The sequence below is a fragment of the Eubalaena glacialis genome, chromosome 10 (genome assembly GCF_028564815.1).
Source record: "Eubalaena glacialis isolate mEubGla1 chromosome 10, mEubGla1.1.hap2.+ XY, whole genome shotgun sequence".
Classification (NCBI taxonomy): domain Eukaryota; kingdom Metazoa; phylum Chordata; class Mammalia; order Artiodactyla; family Balaenidae; genus Eubalaena; species Eubalaena glacialis.
The window spans coordinates 73,401,268-73,422,660 of NC_083725.1; the positions used below are offsets into that span (position 1 = coordinate 73,401,268).

The window sequence follows — 21,393 nt, forward strand, 5'->3', positions numbered from 1 at the left end:
GGACCAGAGCTCGAACCCGTGTCCCCTGCATTGGCAGGCGGATTCTTAACCACTGCGCCACCAGGGAAGTCCCAAAAGATTCCTGACTTTAGCTACTTTATCATTAGTAACAAGTTCCTTACATCCCACCTGTTGGGGCCCCCAGGGTGTCAGCCGTCGAGGGATGTTAAGCAAGATGGTGGGTTGGGAAGGTGGGGGTGAGGATGAGAGAGAAACCTGGGCCGTAACCCCGGTGGAGCTGTCGGGGTGGAGAGGAGGGGCCGAGCTTTCTGGAAGTGTTTGCTGGGAGCCTGTCTGTGCAGGGGTGTGGAGTGGGCGCTGAGAGCCTGCGTGAAGGGAGAGCATTGTTTCCATGGTTTCATGTTCAGGGTCTGAGCAGGTGGGTGCTGCTGGTGGCTGCCTGCCAAAGCTGGGGTACTTTCTTATCCTGTGTCCCGTGGAGCCAGCCGGTCCTCATTGCTGATCAGGTCTGCACAGGGCCGCTCCCTCTGTCCAGCTCGGCCTGCGTCCTGGAGCTCGGAACCCAGACCCAGCTCTGCCAGCCACACCTGGCTTTTGTCCTCAGGGTGGACCTAGGGTCTTTCAGGCTTCCTGATGGGAAGGTCTCCCTCAGGCTAAGGAGGAAGCCCTGAGAAGACCACCTAGGGAGGCCGGGGTGCTGAGGAGGGCGTATCTGGGCTTTAGTGTCTTGGGATCTCGTGTTACAGGGCGCTTGGGGGACAGAGCTGTACCCCCGTGTCCCAGCTTTGAAAACGTAAAGGACTACTCCAGGGTCACAAATCCGGTCTTCACATGTCATGATTACTTACATTTGACAGAAATTTTTATTTTTTATTTTTTTTGCCCCACCGTGCAGCTTGCAGGATCTCAGTTCCCTGACCAGGGTTTGAACCCGGGCCACGTCAGTGAGAGCCCGGAATCCTAACCACTAGGCCACCAGGGAACTCCTGAAAGAGAATTTTAAATAAACCTGTTGACAGTCGAGTGAGGGATGGCAGTTGTGAGAGGGATCCTGCAGGGTGCGTGAGACACGCATCTTGTTGCGTCACTGTCACGCACCCTGTGTGGAACCCATTCCTGAGTGACTTGGGGGTGCTTGCCTGTTTGGTTCTAGGTGTCTGAGCGTGAGATGTCCACTGGGAGCAATTGTTGGCCTCTCTGGGACACCAGTACCACTCGGCCGTCTTCTCTCAAGGCCACCTCTGAGTTACTAAGGGTTCTCCCGACGCCAGTGCCTAGGGCCTGGGCCCTCCTGCTCCACAGATGTGGTCAGAATTTGGCCCTTCGTCCTCCCAAGCCCTGGAGCCCAGCTGCAGCTTTAGCCTCCATGTTTGGGGTCCCCAAATCCATCTCCCCAGCTGTGACTTCTCTGCGAGGTTCCTGCCTTCAGATGGCCGTGAACATCATAAACCCTGCCTGCTTACTGTCCTTAAGCTGGGTGCCTGGTGGCACTGGCAGAATGACTGAGCAAGGCACCAAGGGGCTGTAAGAGCACGCATGTCATCAATTACCTTACCATTCTGGAAGGCCCTGCTAGAGAGACACAGAAAGCACAGAGCAACTGCGCTGCGTTGTACCCTAGGGTTCCCCTAATTGCAGGCTGGCCTCAAGAGATTTGGCAATTTCTCAAAGGGAGTCAGTGTTGCATATTTTTTTCCTGATCCCAACATTTAGTCCCTGCTAAGAGGTCTTGGCTAACTCCATCTTCTGGAATAGTGCAGTGGGGACACGGTCTCTGAGAAGGGCCAGGCACTGAGCTGGGTGGTTGACTCTGCCCCCCTAACCCTCTGACCAGCCCTGTGTGAGGCAGGTGGTAATATCTTCATTACACAGTAACCTGAGAGGTTAATCTGTGTTACCCAAGGTCAGAAACTAACCCAGCTCTAAGCAGTAGTCAGGATTTAAACCCAAGTCAGTCTGACTCCCAAGCCTGGACTCTCTCTGTTGTATCTTGCTCGTCTCCTTCTTCAGGGGAATGAGGAAGGAGCTGCAAAGACTCAGGGGTCCAGATTGGGCTGGGCTGTGGGCTTCTGGTGTAGGTACTGCCTTCCCCTTCTGGGGCCCTTTCGCATCACACAGGCTTCTACACCTTTCACTTTGAGACTAAGGAACTGTTCGGGTGTCTCCCATGGGAAAATAATGGCCCTGCTTTGTGGAAAAGACAGGTGAGAAAGATGCGAGAGAGGCCTCCAGGAGCTGTTGCAGTTGCTCTCACTCCCCTGGGGTCAGACTGACAGGCTTCCGGGAGCCAGACCTCATGGATCCCCAGGGAGGGGAGACCTCTTGCAGTGCAGTCCCCAGCCGGCTTGTCTGTGGTCTGTGAGTATGTGTGCAGATGGGGGATTCCTGGATCACTTTTCTTAGGAAAGTCCCTGGGCCACTCTCTGGCCTAAGTACTCTTTGGGGAGGGAAGTGATCTGAGTGGCAAGTGTCTTGTGACTGGTGAGCTGAGGTTAGGGGACCGGCTTTGCCCCTCTCTCCCCCCATCATCTGCTGGATTGCTGAATTGCCTTGAAGAGAAGAGGGCTGGGCCCAGGGCTCCTTGAATGCAGCTTGACAGCTGGTCAGGCTGAGGGGTCTTCAGGTTTCCTCCTTACAACATACCAACATCTGGTCTCACTAAATGGTCATGGTCCCCAGGCATGACTTGACTCGGAGCTGACTTACAAAAGAGATAGATAAAGGACTGTTAGGAACTGTCCTTACCTGGATGTTGTTTAAGGTCTGGAGATGCAAAGCCATCTCCCTTGAGACTGAGAGGGAAGAGGAACACCAGTGGATGAGAACAGAGACCCACATCTCTGGAGAGGAGGCTGCCTTCTTCCCGTAGGTTTGTCCAGCGTGTATCCAAGATCAGATGGGGGCATGTGTCAGTTTGCTAGGGCTGCCATAACGAAAATACCACAGACTAGGGGGATTAAGCAAGAGAAATTTATCTTCTCACGATTCTGGAGGCTAGAAGTCCAAGATCAAGGAGTCGGCAAGGTTGGTTTCTTTGGAGGCCCCTCTCTTTGACTGTGGACGGTCATCTCCTCCCTGTGTCTTCACGAGGTCTTCCCTTTGTACCTGTCTGTGTCTTTAGAAGGATACCAGTCATATTGGATTAAGGCTCACCCTAATGATGTCATTTTTAACTTAATTACGTCTTTAAAGATCTTATTTCTAAATATAGTCACATTCTGAGGTACTGGGGGTTAGGACTTCAACATCTGAATTTGGGAGAGGGGGATACAATTCAGCCCATAACAGGATGTTTCCAAAAGCCTCAGTGAACAAGGCTTGGTGTCATGATGAGGGATGGAGAGGCATTCACTGCTGGTCCTGCCAAGGGAACCAGGAGAGGCAGGTAGACTCAGCCCAGCCAATGGAGGAAGTTTGATTGGCTTTGTCCAAAGGCTCAGCCCAGAAAGCCCTATTCCCTGTAGTCTGGGCTCCCTGGCAGCAGTGGGTTCTGCCTGGTGTCTTCACCTGGCTTCCATGTGGCCCTCAGCCCTCCAGTGAAGACAGAGCTGCTAATCTTCCACTAATACCCTCCAGCCAGGCCTGCAGAGGGAGCCCCCTTCTCCTCTGACAGAGGCAGGAGCCGGGCTGTTGCCCGTGCACACAGCCCATCTTTAAGGAAATTCTTTGGTCTCCTAATAATTTAAACTTTTTTTTTTTTTTTTTTTTTTTTAGTGCAGAAGGAAAGCTATTGCATTGACTCAAAATTAAACTGTTTAACACTTGTTGAAATGAAGGTTCAAAATACAGAATAAATGTTGATTAATTCAATTAGTATTTACCAGGGGACTGCCAAAGTGCTGGGGCCTGTGCTCCTCCCCAGGCAGCTTGGGAGGCTCGTAGGAGGTAGCTGGCTGCAGGCTAAAGTTATGCCTGAGGCCCCCGAACACTCTAGATGATAGAGAAAACTTGCCAATTCAGATCTGTTTTTTTTCCTTGTTGCTTAGCATTCTAAAATAATAGAATGAGGAGAAATGCCTGGTTTTATCATCCATTAGGGGAAGTTACATCTTCTCCCATTGATGCTTTGGGAATATAATTGCATTCATCAGTTAGCTCGTGCCAGGCCCAAGCACGGTCAAGTTCCCCTTATGGCAGAGCTGCCTTCACCTGTGAGTATAAGACCACAAAGAGAGGGGGCCTCAGGTATGGAGAAAGTAAGAAAGTGGATACTGGTTGCCATTCTCTGAGTATGGACAAGTGAATAGCACATCCTCCTTGCTCTCAAGCATCTTAATTTGGAAGGGGAGACAGATGTATTGAGGAATCATATAAACAGAGCTGGAAAGGAGATGATAAACGTGAGTGCAAGTGTGGCAGGAGCAGAGTGGAGGCATCCAGCACCTTCGGGCCCTGGGGGTAGTGGTGTCAGGAAAGGCTTCCTTGGGTTGGTGCATTTGGATAAGTTCTTAGAATGGGTGAGATTTGAAAGTATAGATGGAGAAAAGCATCCCAAACAGAGAAAACAGGAAAAGTTTTCTGTATTTAGAGAGTAGGAAGTGGCTTGACCGAGAGCACGGTGAGAAGTGCAACTGGGAAGTGAATCTTTTTGGAGGACTTGGATGGCTGAGCTACAGAATGCAGCTTCGTTCCCAAAACAGTGAGGAACCACGGAGGGTTTGAGAGCAGAGGAGTAATGTCAGGAGCTTCATGAAACATACCCTGCCTTCTCTGCGAAAGAAGGGTTGAAGAAGAGTCAGCTAGAAGTAGGAAGTCTAGGAGAGGCAGCTTTGGAAATCCAGGTGAGAGATGGTGAGGGTCTGGACGGTGGTGGGATGAGAGTTTGGTCAGATGTTAGGACCTTCAGGGAGTCCGAATGGCACTGCAGAAAGAGCACAGTCTGAGTCGTCAGGAACTTAGGTTCAAATCTCAGTTCTGGTGGTCCTCAGCAAGGGAAAGTAGAATCTGGTATTGCCCTCTGGAAAAGCCCAGATCCCTAAGTGGTGGATTAAAAAAAAAAAAAAAACCTTTGTTGTTAAAAAAAAATTAAAACATACAAAAAAGTAGAAGGAATAGTTTAATGAATCTCCTTATCCATCACCCAGCTTCGACAATAACCCCTCGCTGGTTCTGTTTTTTTAGGAGGTGGTTTTTTTTTTTTTTTTTTTCTTTTATTTATTTATTTATTTATTTTTGGCTGTGTTGGGTCTTCGTTTCTGTGCGAGGGCTTTCTCTAGTTGCGGCAAGCGGGGGCCACTCTTCATCGCGGTGGGCGGGCCTCTCACTGTCGCGGCCTCTCTTGTTTGCGGGGCACAGGCTCCAGACGCGCAGGCTCAGTAGTTGTGGCTCACGGGCTTAGCTGCTCCGCGGCATGTGGGATCTTCCCAGACCAGGGCTCAAACCCGTGTCCCCTGCATTGGCAGGCAGATTCTCATCCACTGCGCCACCAGGGAAGCCCCCTAGGAGGTGGTTTTTGAGATGAAGCTTGGGAAGTATTCAAGCTGAGGTTGCATTGCAAGCATTTCTCTGAATCTGTCTACCATCAGGTCGAGGTGGTAAAATGACTTGATGTCCATTTGTTCCTCCCTGGGGCTAAATTTGTGTGCACATGAGTGCCTGTTCTCTGCTGTGACAGAGACAGTGAGGGTAGCTGTCTTTGAAGGGTGTGTTCTGGGGCTGAGGAAACACACTGCCAGAGGCTCCTGTCAGTGGGGTAGGGTTCTGTCTGCCACAGGGGCAGGTGGGTGTGGATAGGGGAGAGGATAGAGGTGAGGATGGCGTGGGAGGCCAGTCTGCTGGGTCAGACACCCTCATCATCCATTCATCGGAGGCTGCTTGTGGCCTGGGGTCTGACCCATGCTGACCAGACTGACAAGGCTGGGCTATAAACCAGACACCAATGGACTCATTTGCTTTGGCAGGTGTCATCCAGTGGCTACAACAAATGCCTGCCCTTCCAGACTGCCTTCCTGGCATGACCCTACCTGGGAAAGTGAATTACAGGGTCATCTGCAGGTGGCTGGGGAGCCAGGCTCCCAGACAGAGAGCACCATGTGGATGGTGGGGGGTCACCCCAGGCTGCTCTGGGGCATCCTTGTTAGTGGTCACTACTCATCCCCCCAGAGATGTAGTATCAGTCACCAGTGTGCCACATAGACCAACTCTGACCAGTCATCCTTCACTGAGGGTGACCCAGGTAGGCAGGGCGGGGGTGTGTGTGGTAAGTGTACCACTTAAATGCCCTCTGAGTTTGGCATCAACTGAAAAATAAGACCAGGAGTCAGACAAGTGGAGACCAAGATATCAGCTCCAGGGCTAATAAAGGTGTTTAGAGAATGTGGCTAATAGGATTCCCAGTGGATCCCTTTGCTGGGTCCACAGACCCACTTCTGTCTGGGACCCAGCTGGTTGTAGGCTTCCTCACGGGGCAGGCCTCTTCCCTCTGGCGAGGCGGCCCTGGAAACAGAGGGAAGGATGGGGCTGGGCCCCTCAGCTCAGTTCCCTCTCTCATTCCCACCAATCAGATACTCAGCTTCCCCCCGCAGCCACACCGTGAGGAGGTCCAGGAAAGAGAGACCGCCAGTGTCCTCCCCGTGGCAACACGAAACAGAAACTAAATGAAGGCTTGAGCATGTGTTGTGGGTCTCAGCAGAAGTTCTCTTGCATGGGTAGGGGTGGGAATGCTGTCACAGAGGAAGGAGAATCATCTGGGCCTTGAAAAGTTAGTTCTGATGGCCAGAGACTGGAGAAGGGACCTTCAGCTTGAGGGGACAGCATGGAAAGGGCACGGCAAAATGAGAATGCTCTCCTGTGGCTGGAGTATCAGGAACTCAGAAGGATGTGGTTGGAAGGGACCAGGCTTGGTGAGGTAGTGCAGCCGAGTGGTTAAGAACGTGACCTTGGAGTCAGACTGCCTGTGTTCAGATCCCACCTCTACTGCTTCCTGGATGTGTGGTTTGACCAGCTTAACGTCTCGAAGCTTCAGTTTCCTTGTCTGTAAAATGAGGACAATAATGGTTATGACTATTGAGATATGAGATACGTACAAATGCTTAGCTCAAAGCAGAGTGAGTGCTTAATAAATGACAGCCGTTATTAATACTGTCACATGTCCAGGATAATTTGTGATTAGGCTTGGATGCCAGACTCCTGAGTTTGGACTGCTGTGGGAGAGGCCGGGTACTGTTCAGGTGAGAGGAGGCCCTCCAATACCTAGTTCTGGACACCTGAACCCAGGCTGGGCCAGTTGGAGTGGGAAGGTTGAGATGGAGAAGGACGCCCCCGCACAGAGTGATGCACAGGGATGTGGCTGCTGTTTGAAGGAGAGGGAGGGGGCAGGGAATAGTCCCAGGGCAGTGCAGGGTGTACAGTTCCAGGAGGCTAGGAGCTTCCAAGAGGGGGCAGGACCACGCTGAGAGTTTCTGATCATGCTGAATCTCAGGGGCTGCTAAGACGTAGCCAGAAAGCTGATGAGTATTTGGGTGTTTGGGTCTGGAGCTTACAGGAGCAATCTAGTGTTATGAGTCATAAACATGGAAATGAAGTATGGATTATCCAGGGAGAGACTGTAGAAGGAAACCAGAATCAGCCCCAGGGCAGTGAGTGGAACTGAGATATAGGACATTTAGTGAAGGAAGGACCCAGAGAGCACCTTGTCCCAAATGCCAGAAGAGGAGAGTCTCAGGGGTTTGCCAAGGAAAGCGATCCCAGCTGACACTGACTGATTGCTGTCTCATGTTACCTTCACAGCCACTCTTGAGGAAGTACTTTTATTATTCTCATCTTATGGATGAGGGAGCGGAGGCACTGAGGGTGAGCGTCCTGCCTTTGGACATGTGCACGGCGGGTGAGAGTCTGAAGCAGGGATTCTGACCCAGGCAGTCCGGTTCTCCAGCTTGTGCTTTAACCTCACCCTGCACGTGCCGCCTCTCAAGGAAATAACTGAAGTAGCTCGATGGATGAGAGAGCACATCAGGCACATAAGTGGAAATCTCATGGAGGTGGATGTCGGAGAGAATGGGAGGTGAGCCCTTTGGCAGTGAAGCAGAGGAAGAGCATGAAATGGTAGCTGGGGGATGCTGGCCAGAGGACGTGTTCTAAGGTAGCAGAGGCTCTGATGTCCGTGGGGGCTGAGAGGAAGGAGCAGAAGAGGGGGAGAGTTGTGGATTCAGCCTAGAGAGGGAGTAATGGAGAGGTTCGGCCTCAGTGATGATAGGTTAGGGGATCAAAGGGCGGAGGGGGGGTTTGAGGTGGAGAGAAAGGGAACTGAGGGATTCCATTTCTCATCAAAGAAAGATGCACGGCCATTTGCCGAGGAGTCTGAGAGGAAGGAAGTACGAGGCTACAGATCCGTGTGCACAGTGTCTGATGGAGCTGTATGCATTGCTCAGCGTCCGCGAGCGCAGAAGGCAGAAGAAACACTGCTCCCCAGCTGACTCTGCCTCTCTGGTCCTGACTTGCCCTGCCCCTCCCTCGGTCGGTCAGGGAGGCAGAGTGAGCTGGGGAGCAGGTTCGGTGCGAGCTGGGGAAGTGGTAGGAGAGAGGTAGGCGGAGTTTCAGGGGATGGTCCTGCCTGCTGCCTGGAGTAGAAAGACCTCCATCTTCACTGTCCAGAATGTTGGGGTGGTGAAAGGGGATACTGAGTCAGAGGAGTGGGAGAGGGTGTTGGAGAGCTCCTGAGGTGGGGAGGGAGAGGGGACAGGCTGCCATAGCCTGGTTGTACTTGGGGAGGGGCACCCAGAGAGCCCTGCAGGTTCCTCTGAGAAGGATCCTTCCCTCAGGTCCTTGCCTGCTTCTACACTATTGCTGGAGAAGAATGGGCAGCCCCCTTCTGTGGTTCCCCTTGCCTAACGGATAAAGGCCAAGCTCTAGAGGGTGAAATGCTGTGAGAGGACCTTCCCAAGCTGATCCTGGCCTCATTTGCTGCCGCTCTTCCCCTGCTGTTCTCTGGCCACACAGAGCTACATGCATACCCCACCCCTCCCCATACCTTGGGGTACGCTCTTTCCTCCTCTTGCAATGCATTTGCATTAGTGCCTGCGGCCCACCTGGAGAAATCTCACTTCCTCTGTGAAGCCTTCTAGGATTGCCCACACTGCACTGGTCTCTCGTTCCTCCTGCTGCTGCAGTGCCCTGAGCCTGCCGAGCTTCCCTCTCCTGGGAGCACACCTCCTGGTTTGTTGTTGCCCTGTGTGTGTCTTTCTCCCTGGGAATCCCCAGGGCCTCCATGGTGCCAGGGCCTCCATGGTGCCAGGCACCCGAGAGCTTCCCCTTGGATGTTCAGCAACTTGAACAAGTGGATGACAAGGTGAACCTCGTTGTCCATAAGATGCTCAGGAAATGGTTGATTTTTGAAACTCAGCCTGTCTTTGAAACTAACTTCCATGTGATGTTTTCCAAGTTACTTGCCTGTTGAGCTGGTCACGTCGGAGAACTGACATTCGCAGTTAATTGCCATCCGAACTGAATTTTAGAGAGGATGGGAATTTCAGGGAAATGATGTTTTTCTTCTCACAAAAGAATACCATGGCTGCTTTAAAATTAGACCATTAATTTATGAATTTCTGAAGTCTATTGGCAAAAGCCAAAGTTTGTTGGCTTTGGCTCATGGATCCCAGATAGAGGCCCAATTCTACATGCAACCTTCACAGTCTAATCGACATGGATGAGAGATGAAAGATTTTTGGTCCTTGGTAGGTAAATAACATAGTCTTAAATTCATTTTTTCCCCCCTCATAGCATCTACCACAGGGTTTCACAGATGATAGAGGGGCAAATAGTATTTGTTAAATAGATAAACCAATCTAAAAAAAATAATATATTGATTTTTGTGGGTTATACATCTTTATGAGAATTGTTCTCCATTCTGTGTATCTTTTTTCAGATAAGATACTGTCTTGTTAACAGAGTTGAAGCGGAGCAGCGGGCAGAGTCCCCATGAAGATACGCAGGGCAGCAATTAGCAGAGAGTCTCATGGCCCCAGGTGTTTGAGCTCCTTTGGTTTGGACATGGAAACCAGCTTCGTCGTCTCCCAGCTCTTTACCGCATCGAGCAAATCTGCGGGACAGGGCAGTGTGGCAGGGAGAGCAGGCGGAGACTTAGGTGACAGACAGGCGGGACTCTGGGAACACTTCAGAGGCCGTGGGACCTCGGCACTGTCTTAATATCTTTGTATCTCAGCTGCCTCTTTTGTACATGGGACTGATAATTGTACTATATCCCTCACAGGGCACTGTGTCACCAGGAAGATTAAATGAGATAATGAAGGCAAAGGCTTCTTACAGGGGCTGCCGCGTCTGTTCACCCTCTGTGAACTTGCAGGCAGGCGGCTTTCACAGACAGGTGGAGACTGCGTGGGCCTGGAGGGAGCTTCTGTCATTCGATGGACTGTGGCCGGCCAGCTGTGGGGCTGGGGCAGGCCACCAGATCTCAGCTAGATCTTCCAGCGGGCGAGGTGTTTGTCGTCCGGCCTGGTCCTTCACATCCCAGCCTCAAAGGGGACTCTCTCGTTTCTGTTTGCTCCTCAGACCAACTCGTTCTGAGACTTTCAGAAGGAAGGAAAAGAACCTCCCATCCCAGGTTCTCTGGGCGCCTACAGGGAGTCCCACCGCAGTGAAGACATGGATGTACTTGTGTTCAGCACAGTTTTGAGGGGCAAACTGGTGGGAGGCCTGGTGCTGCTGTGCCCCCGGACGCTGCCTGGCTCCCCATCTCACTCTTCCCAAATGCACAGGTCCCTGCCTGGAGCCACTCCCCGCCCCCAATCCCTCTCCTTGTTGGAGCATCTGTATCCTTTGTCTTTTGAGATCTGCCCAAACTATTCCTTGGCAGGCAGGTCTATTTTAAGGCCCATGGCCTTGGTCACTGAGATTGTTGTGACCTCTTTACCACAGTGATAAATCCTTGAATTGGGGAAAAAGACCAGCTTGGGGACAGAATGTCAAGAGCAGAAAATGGGAGGTGAGCACAGTCAGGAAGGTGAAGCAGATGTTTAAAAATCTTAAGCAAAGGCGTTGAGAGAAACTCGACATCAGCTCTCCTGGTTCCTTCAGCCTAGAGGGTCAGCTGTGCTGTCTGGGTGTGGGTGTGACGACCTCACACTCTCTCACACCGGTTTCCCGGCCAGAGCCCGTGTTCCTCCTTGTGGGCTGGGCTCGAGGTGTCTCATGCTCATGTCTTTGGGGTGGTGTTTCTCTGAAGAAGCCTGCCGTTTCAAGGAAGAAGAGGATGCCACTCCTGTGTCTGGGGGAACAGCTAAGGCAGGAGGGGTCCAGCTCACGGCGCCTAGAGGCGACATTCAGCACCTCCTGCTCACTGAATGCTTTACAGAACAATGTTCAGCTTTGGGACTGAGTCCCCTATTACGTGTTGGTGGAAGAGCTGTGTGGGATCATGGAGCCCTGTTTAAAGGGCTGTGGTTTGCTGAGAAGGGTGAGTGCTTTTTGGGTAAGTGCTTAAATGGAAGCATCTGGGTTCAGGCATGCCAGAGAAGGCTGCTGCAGGAGCGGTGACGTGTGACAGGAGCTGGGCTGGGCTTTAAATGGAAGGGTCAGAAAGCCAAAGGACTCCTTCCTGTGGGTTCGGCAGAGCTGGGCTCCAGCACAAGTATTCTTAGGGATCTTTTGGAACTCGCCCAACAGGGAGTGGCTGGGAATGCCCAGTGCACGCAGCTCACTAATCTGGTACAGCGGGAAAAAGACACTAAGCAAGAAATATTGCATTTGTCCCCTGTCGCCAGCCAGCACCGCCAGCCTGCACCTAGGCTTAGGGCCCTTCAGTGATTCTGACTTATCTTGGCACCCACTGGGCTCAGCTTAACTGGCTCACTAATCAGAACAGCTTGATCTGGGATGTTTAGGTGGGAATGAGAAGCCTTATGTGTGAAAAACATTTCTGAAGCCAAAAGCTTTAAACGAATGCTTGTTATTAGGAGTTACTGATACCACGATTAGACGGGGACAAGTTAAGTGTGCTTGTTCACCTTAAGTAGCATCCTTTTATTTTCTCCTGTGCAGTTTTTCTTAGGCTATTTAAGCTTCTATTCATTGACAAAAGAAATCGTCTCCACCTCTTCACTTTTATTAGACTCAGATATTCATGAAAGGCGGTCACCAGCTCTGACAGCTGCTTTCTCAGCAACCTGGCCCCTCTGCTCTGCTCTGCCTCCCCTTCGTAGTGACAGGGTGTCTCTGTGTCTGGCTCCTCTGTCCTGATGGGAAGTTAATGCCCGTGGCCTTGTCCTTCGGTCCTGATACAGTGTTGGTGTCTATAGTCCCTGCCGTGGCCCTGAGGCCAGGTGTGCTGCTTTTCTGCATTGTCAGGCCCATCCCTGTGGGATCAAAGACCTCAGGGCTGGACAGGACCTCATTCAGGCCTCGGGGTCCGTGCAGACTTGCAGACTTGCCTGCCACCCCTAGGAGCCTCTCAGCTTCCAGTTAAGACCAGTGGCCTTTATTTCTTCCATTTTCTCCCTTCTGGAATGGGAATGTCTATCCTGTCCCTGTCCTGATGTACTTTGGAAGCAGATAACTTGTTTCACTGGTCCACAGACGGAGAGGAATTTTGCCCCTGGTCAGCCTCCAGCTGTCTCCCCCATCCAACAAACGTGAGCTGACGACTTGCTCTGTGCCAGGTCCTGGGCGCAGCTCTGGGCTCGGAGACACGGCCCTGCCCACGAGGAACTACCACTCAGATAAAGGATCGCACAACTTGTAGTGGCCCGTGCTCTAGAGAGTTCTGTGAGGGAGTCTGTCATGAGCGTGGAGAAGGGGACCGAGTCCGGGCAGTCACTTCTATCTGGGGGAAGGAGAGGATCCCTGGAATCATGATGTTGGAATTGGGCCTTGAAAGAGGAGAGGGAATGGAGCAGGTGGGATGGGGGTCGTGGCCTAAAACATTGCATCCTAAGGGAGCCTTAGAGTAAAAGTAGTGCGGTAAAAATAGCTTGGCTGTTGTGTCTAGTGGTTGGTGCTCAGGGCAGGGCCAGGTATGGAATTATAACTGCCGTGGTTGTGAACTTGCACCCAGTTATGTGCAAAGGACTTCCACATGCATTATCTCATGGAATGTCCACAACCGCACAACATGTATATTTTCACCCGCATTTTATAACTAGGGAAATGAAGCTCAGTGATGTTAAGGAACTTGTCCAAGGGTATAGCCCGTGATGGGAAGAACATGGGTCCAAACGGAAGCCTGGCTACAGAGCGCACGCTCTTGACTGTCTGTCTCTTGACTGTCTCTCAGGTCCTTAACTTCCTCTCTGGTGGTTTCCGGGGTGATAGGAAGCAGGTGAAAACTTGTACAAGCACTGGGGTGCTATGGCTAGGTTTGTGAAATAGACCCATGCTCCTGGCAGCAGTGCAGAGGATGGGGGTGAGGAGGTGGGGGCGAGGCTGCAGGCAGGAAAAGCAGCCAGGAAGCCGTTGCAGCCGTTCCGATGGGAGATGATGTGGCCTGAAGCTGGGCAGGTGAAGATGAGGGGACAGATCTGAGAGGGGGTGAGGAAGGAAACTTTACTGGACATGGTGACCAACTGGATGTGGGTGAGAGAAGAGAAGGCCAGGGATGACCCCCAGGTTCCTGACTTGGCGACTGGTGACATCACTGAGGTGGGGTGGGGAGCAGTTTGGGCAAGACCATGTATCGGGGCCCACTGAATGTGAGGGCATGGAGAGGGAGGGGGTGTCGGGTTGTAGGAAGGGGGATGGGCCACCTGCCGCTACTCCTCCTCCAAACCCCCACTATCTCCCAGGCTTTAGTTTCCCACTGTTTTATCAGTAATTAAAAGTTTCTTTGGGGCTTACAGAAGGGGGGATGCTCTCGGGGGCCCAGACCCATGGAAGGCTTGCAGAGAAGATGGCTGTGCACAGCTGCTCTCATCCTTTTCCTGCAAGGTCAAAGAGAAGGGGAGATCACATTTAAGTGAGCAGGGTCAAGCATGGTGTTGGGCTGCATCCTGCAGGCCTACAAGGCCTGTGCTTGCCCAGCTTCAAGACCAAAGAAATAGCCCAGAGTCAACAGCAGAGACATTGGTGGTTTAATGGATGGGGGAGCTCACATGTCTGAAGCGAGGTCCTGGAGCAACACCCCACCATGTGCAGCAGACGGCTGACAGGACGTGGTGGCAGTCTTCGCTCCTTGGGGAAGGGGAGATTGCCAGTTATGGGGGAAATTGACATCAGATGGGCTCATCAGTTACCAGGGAAACCAGTAGAGGGGCACGCCCCTCACCACCCCCTTTGGCAAGCTGTCATTAGCTGGGGCCTGGGGCAAGTATGTAGGAAGGTCAGTTATGTGCATAAGATATGGGTAGAGCAGGCACTGGTTGGGCAGGGGATGTACAGAGAACAAGAGAACAGCCATCTTGAGCGGCCTAACCATACACATGGTTTTCTGGAAGAATTGGCTCGAAGAGAAGGTGGGAAGTTAGCAGGGAAAGCCTCTGGCATGGGCATAAAAGCAGGAAAGCCACTGGTTCAGGCAATTAACACCTAGAATCTGTCCCCTGATGGTAAGACATTTGGTTGGGATGGGGCAGAGGTTTGCCAAGGGATATGATGAGAGTTAGAGTTGCAGCTGAGAAGGTTGAGTCGGCGTGGTAAGAAGCATAATTCTGCCCCTGCTGGTGGTGAGCCCCCGAGACTCAGGACCAAGCAGAAGAGTGCCTGATTGGGAGCTGCGTTTGCATTCCGTCAGTGGTTCAACTTCGGTCAGTCTCAGAATCACCTGGCGCTCTTCTCCTTAGATGAGCCTGGGCCTCTTGCTCCATTGGCTCTCCAGGTGATTCTGACAAACTCCAAGACTCGAGGAGCACTGAGTAGGTGAGCCCTTCGTGCAGGTGAGTGAAGAGGCTGCCTGAGGCGGGGCAACCAGTCAGGCTCTTGCAGTCGAGGGGGAGGTAAGGCAGGGGCAGGTGAGGCTATGAAGCATGTGAGATTGCCTCCAGTGAGCCTTTGGAGAGAAGATGGCCTCTGGTCTGACTCGGTAGCACTCGGCACTCCTGATTTTGTCCTCTACCCTGAACCCTTCATTTGGTTTCTAGGGCACCCCTGTCTCAGTTCTCCTGGCTGTTTCTCCTCAGCCTCTTTCGTTGGTTCTCCTCCCTGACTGCACGTTGGAGTGTTTCAAAGAGTCCTGGGGCCTCTTTTTTTTTTTTTTTTTTTGGTCTTATACTACTTAACTTACTTCATGCAGTTGTTTTAAATACCACCTTTATGCAAACGGCTCCCAGATTATCTCCAGCCCAGATTTCTCTCTGAATATCAGACTTGAATTTCCAAATGCCTACTCAGCATATCTCTCTAGGTGTCCACGGGCATCTTAAACTGAATATTTCCAAAACCAACCTCCTGATTTTATCCATCCATCCCTCCCTTCCCCACCTTACCCTACCCCCACCCCCCTCCCCGACTGTTGCTCCTGCAGTTCTCCCTGCTCTCCCAGGGGCTCAGGGCAAAAGCCTTGTAATCATGTTTCACCCGTCTCTCTCATGCCCACGCCCAATCTATCAGTAGAGCTTACTGGCTTTGCCCTCAACATATACTGAGGATTAGAACATCTACCATAATCATTGTGGTCCAAGCTGCCTTTATCTCTTGCCTGGTTTTCTTGTGTTCACTGCTGCACCACCCCACCTTCCCCACCCCCAGTCCAAGCAGCAGCCAAAATGATCCTTTTAAAAGGTAAGTTAGACCCTCCTGTGCTCAAAACCCTCCACTGGGTTCCTGTCTCAGAAGAAATTTGGAAGGGAGGAAGAACAGTGCCCATCCTCAGGCACGTTGCTTAATCTGTTTGCTCGTCTGTAAACGCGGAGAATAATTCCTAAGTGGCATGAGGGGATTAAGTGAGATAATGTTGGATAAACTCTTAGCAGGTAGCTAACAGACACCTGCCGGATAATACGGTAGCTGCCAGGAGAAAGGAGCACACGTTAATCAAATCTCGACTCTGTGCCAGGCACACCACACATTTTATCTCTTAATCTTTTTGATTGTTTTTATTTTTATCACTACTATATATCTGCACAATTTAAAGGCTCAAATAATTGTATATGATTTGTTAAAGTAGTCATCTCCCCATCTACCCACCCCCATTGCTCTTCCTCAGGTGCAGCCACTTCAAACCCTTTTAGTATTTTTATCCATAGGACTGGGAAAATGCTTGTTCTGCTACTTTATTACTTTTTTTCAGTTGTCATCTAGTGACTTCTGAGTTCCCACCCTAGAAGATGAGGAATCAGCTCTCTCTCCAATCTTGTTCCCACCACTCACGAGGACTTTTCCATCTCCCCATCCTGCCAATGCAATTTCTGTTAAACCCACACGTTTGTGGTGTTTTATTGTAAGGACTAAGATTATTTTTACTTTTTGGTTTCCTCAGAGTTCTTTTGTCATTTGCTCGGTTTGCTGTTTTCTTATCATGGAATTAAATTCTTCACCAACTGTATAAATCTCTTAAGATGTTCAGAGGCATCAGGTGTTCTGTTAATTTCATGTTACTAAAGAAATCTCTCCCAGAGTGTTTGGAAGCCCTCCAACATGGACCAACTGCCCTTTTCTGCTTGCTGCATAGCTGTCGCCCCAGCATCACTCTTATGTCTCTTACCACATTCTCCATGTCCTTGTGGGTTTATGTCTTTCAAAATAAATTCCTCTACTCTTGTTTCAGTGGGTAGCTAAAGTAGATGTTTGACTTCAATCTCCTGTATTTATCTGAGCTCTATCTCTTGTTTACTTTTGCCCATAATGAGATTGGTTTTATACTGATTTTACAGATGAGATAGTTGAGGCTCAGGGAGATTAAGTAATCTCTTTAAAGACCCACAGCCATTGTGCAGCAGAGACCAGGTTTTAACTCAAGACAGTCTGGCTATAAACCCTATGTTCTTACTTGTCCTTTAAAAAGAAAGTTAATATTGGTCGATATGGGATGTGATTGAGAATGTAGGCACTGCCATCAATTTTCTTTGTATGTCTTCCTCATCTTTATTATTGTTTTTTTTTTTTTTTAATTAATTTATTTATTTTTGGCTATGTTGGGTCTTCGTTTCCTTGAGGGCTTTCTCTAGTTGCGGCAAGCGGGGGCCACTCTTCATCGCGGTGCGCGGGCCTCTCACTATCGTGGCCTCTCTTGTTGCGGAGCACAGGCTCCAGACGCACAGGCTCAGCAGCTGTGGCTCACAGGCCCAGCCGCTCCGCGGCATGTGGGATCTTCCCAGACCAGGGCTCGAACCCGTGTCCCCTGCATTGGCAGGCAGATTCTCAACCGCTGCGCCACCAGGGAAGCCCTATTATTGTTTTTTTTAATGCTGAAAATGGCTTCTTGCTACTATCCCAAAGAGGTAAGTTTCCTATATCCTTTTAAGAGGCCGTCTCCTCAGCTTAGGGATAAAAACAGGTATTCCTTTAAATAACCATTTGAAGAACGAGCCCCTGTGGTTTATGGGTGACCAGTAAATTGTGGGGAAAAGTCTTCGGTTTGTTGTGATGCGGTGATACTTCTTTACCACCTGTTGACCATTTGGGGCCAGGAGAGGTCTGAGATGAGTCTGAGTTTGGTGGTGGTGGGTTCTTGGCTGAGGGCTCCTTCCCCGGGTCTTGCTTTCTACGCAGGGATGCGGGCGCCTGTCTGGCTGCAGCTGTGAGGAGTTGGGGTGCAGCCCCAGCAGGAGACCCTGGAGGGTACCAGGGACTCTAGATCTGTTCCTGATTCCTTCCTCCATCCAGGACAGTCCGAGCCTGCCCAGAACACTTGCATCCCTAACCACTTTTAGTGAGAGAAAAGTGGTTTATAAAATGGAATGGAAGCTTGCACTTCAGCATGGGTGGGACAAGTTAAGATTTACTTGCCCAAGACTTATCTTAGTCAGCCATTCCTGCCTCCTTCTGATTCTCCGTTGCTGAGCATGGGGGTAGTTAATACCGTATCTAAGTTACTGCCTTAGAGTCCACCAGGTGATGGGTGGCTAATTGTGGCTCACTTTCTAAACTTCACCTAACCGTGCCTCCTATTCAAGTTCAAAGTGCCAAACCAGCCTCTGTATGGCGCAGATCATGTGACTCTGACACCTCTCACAGACACTGTCCTTCTAAAACGTGGCTGTTCCTTCCTCACTGGCTGGTCTCACAGCTGCAGAGTTGTTTCCTCCCTGGCTGGTAGCAAAGAGGAGGGTCAAGCCCTGTATTAGGGGGGCCCAGCGTCAGGCACCATCACAGGTGGGCAGATGACAGCCTCTAGAGAGGCCTGTGGGGGAGGGGAGGGATGCATGAGGAATGGACCACACCTTTTCTTTCCTTAAACAACATTCCCTACCTCATCTTTGCAGCTCCGGGTGAGCCAGTTTCTTGGTATGAGAAGGCTACCTGCTCGTCAGGGTCAAATGCAGGGCTGTGTTAATAGTCCAAGTGTCCACAGGGAATGAAAACCGCTTTCGGCCAAGACAACAACTGTCACTGAACTGAGCATGTTGAGAGCACCGCGTCCTCCCCTGCCTGCTCCTCTCCTTCCTGGGCTGGTGGGGCGCCCCTCCTTCGAGTCCCCAGGGCCCACTCTCAGCTCCTCCGCTGTCCAGCCTGGGTGGCTGCCGCAGCTCCCCTCTCACGGGTGAAGAACTTGCTTTCACCTCCATTCCCCACCACCTGCTTAGAGGCTGCCCTGCCTTTCACGCGCCCCTTTGCAGTTTGCCCTGGATCCTGCTCTCTTCCCCAGCCCTTGGGTTACTGCCTCTTCCAGATGTGTCCTCCAGCCTCTTCACCTGACTTCTCTGCGGGGGACCTCCTCGCACGCGGCTTCTGGTGCTTTGTGCGCTTAAGCCTCACATCCCCGATGAACCTAGGCTCCCAAGGGAGGTGCTGTGTCTCTGTGGGGATGAACAGATACACTGAGGGCAGCCGGATGACACATTTGCCTCTGGGACCCCCAGTTCCTTGAAAGCAGGGATTGATTGTCCCGGGGTGCGTTACTGATGGGGAGCTCTAACCTTGTGAGGGAAGAAAATGGCTGTAGCTGCCAGAATGGGAATGGTTGGTGAATGGAATCGTGGCTTCCCTATTCCAGAGTGTCCGTGTTCACAGATGGGCCTGGAGGCCCAGCTCCTATGGCATATTTGGCCTTTCAGCGGTCCCCCTTGTACCCTGCACCACTGACCCCTCATAGCCGCTCTGCATCAGAGGCTGGCAGAGCCCGTTCTCCCTGCATCCTGCCATCATCTCAGACCCAGAACTGAGCTCATCAGCCACCCAAAGCAGGTTCTGCCTCCCGAGCGCTCCCAGTCTTACTGGCCCAGGTCCTGGGCCATAAAGATGATACACCTTTGACTCATGTTTCACTTCTCGCCAGCTCCCACGGATCCACCCAACTTGCTGTCTGCCAAGTACAAACTCATCCTTGGGCAGAGGGCCCATGGGTCATCCTTTATGGCCCTTCTGTTGCAGGGGGACCTAGCTGGGCCCTCTGGGCTCAGCACCTTCTGACTGCCCTCTTACCTTTCACCCAGGTACTAAGGCCCCCAATGGAGCCAGTCTGCTGAAATATGAGATCTTTCTTTTTAAAAATCTCTATCAAGTTTACATCTGAGGCCACTTGAGTTGCCAAGCACGGGCGTCCAGATCCCTGAAGCCGTGGGTGTAATTCCCAAGCTCCTCTCATTAATTGCCCTTATCACGCTTAAGTGAATTCCGTGGAGGGTTTTGACTCATGGTGAGCAGCTGGATGTTCCTGTATAATTTCGTCAACCATTCTGACATTTGCCAACTACATCCTGTCTTTACATGTTTTCCTGCCTTTCGTGCACTGCCCCCTCTGCCTGGAATCGCCCTCATCTACTGAGAAAGTTCCTACCCATCCTTTAAGGCCCAGGGAAACTGTGTACCCGCCTCTATCAGCATACCTCACGCTGTGTCATAATTATTTGTTCATACTTCTGTCTTCTCCACTAGACTGCATGGTCCATGGGAGCAGGGATTAGGCCTGATTTATCAATATTCCCTCCAGTGCCCAGCACGACAGGGTTCAGGCCGTGTTGGCCACATGGATCCATCTTTTATTCACAAGTATTTACGCATAAACTCCCTTGTGCCTGTCACTCTGCTACGCACTGGGCACGTTGGGGTGAGCAAGGCAGACAGGGTCCTCCTGCTTTCATGGAGAGGGTTAGCAAGGCCAGTTAGCAAGGAAATGTAGATGGACGAGATTCTTTGGAACTGCCGTGCTGTCAAGGGGCTGCTTTAGATGCAGGCGTGCAAGGAAGGCGTCTCTGAGAAGAGACTTCAGAGTGGAGGCCTGAAGGCTGAGGGCTGATCAGCCGTCCAGAGAGCTGGGGAAGGGAGCTCAGGACAGAGGGACAGCAGGTGCACACTTGCAGAGGAGGAAAGGGGGCTTGGAGTCCTGGGGGAGCGGACAGGGCCGGAGGCTGCCGAAGCATGGGGATCGAGGGTGAGGGCCGTGTGGGGTTGGCCTGGCCGGATCCTGCCGAGCTGCTTCCGTTAGGTCACAGTATGGACTTTGGATCTTTTTTGCTGGGAGCGGTTGGGAAGTCCTCAGAGGGCAGGACATGTTTCAGACTTTTAATACCCCATATGGCCGAGCAGATGTGAATGTGCTGAATCTTGCCCCGCTTCTGCTACCTCCCCTTTTCCTGCTGCCTCTTCTCCACCCACACCCCCCTCCCCAGCTTGCTTCTATTCAGACCCTGAGATCTGCACCCGCACTTGCTCCGTAGCTGTCTGGGCCGCTCCTTTTTGCAGCCCTGCCTGGTTCCTGCCACAGCCCTGAGGTGCCAGTGAGGTTCCACCCCCTCTGAAGCCCCTCTTCTCACTCCCCTGAGCTGATAGCGGATGGTTCTTGCACTGCTGAGGCTCAGTGCCCATTTCTGACCAGTTCTTGGCCTTTGCACCTGTGAGTCACGGCCCTCCCCTTTCACACGCATAGTTGCTTATCTTTCTTTGCCGTGCTTATCTCCTCCAAAGGACCAGCCTCTTGGACTTATTTGGGTTCTCCCTCCCTGAACCTACCCCATTTTAGTTTAAAGTCCCTCATCCGGTGAGCTATCCTGGCACAAATACATCCTCACTTTAAAAAAAAAAAAAAAAAAAAGGCTGAAGTTTATTGAGCCCTTACTACATGCAAGACATGCATTTTCATTGAAATATTAATTACTCATTTAACCATGAAATCAACCCTGTGAGTTAGGTGCTGTCATCATCCGTATTTTACAGGTGAGGGTACTGAGGGTCAGAGATCACACAGTAGATGGCAGAGCTGGCTTTGCACCGAGGGTATTTAGCTGTTCCTGCCTGGTGCCGTCCAGTGCGGTTCTTTGTGGTCCTGACGTTCTTATCCACACCATCTCCAAAGCCACTTTCCGGTGGTTGCTCACTTTCCTCTCTTCACTCCAAAGGTCTAACTTCATGGGGAAAATGAGCAGCAGAGCCCCCTGTTCCCTGACCTGTGCT

At 51.5% G+C, this 21,393-nt stretch overlaps 1 protein-coding gene across 4 annotated transcripts in view; it reads left to right on the forward strand.

Annotated features, from left to right (window-relative positions):
* PPFIBP2 (PPFIA binding protein 2) overlaps positions 1-21,393 on the forward strand; it is a 151,900-nt gene that overhangs the window by 10,868 nt on the left and 119,639 nt on the right. The gene's annotated exons all lie outside the window — the stretch shown is intronic.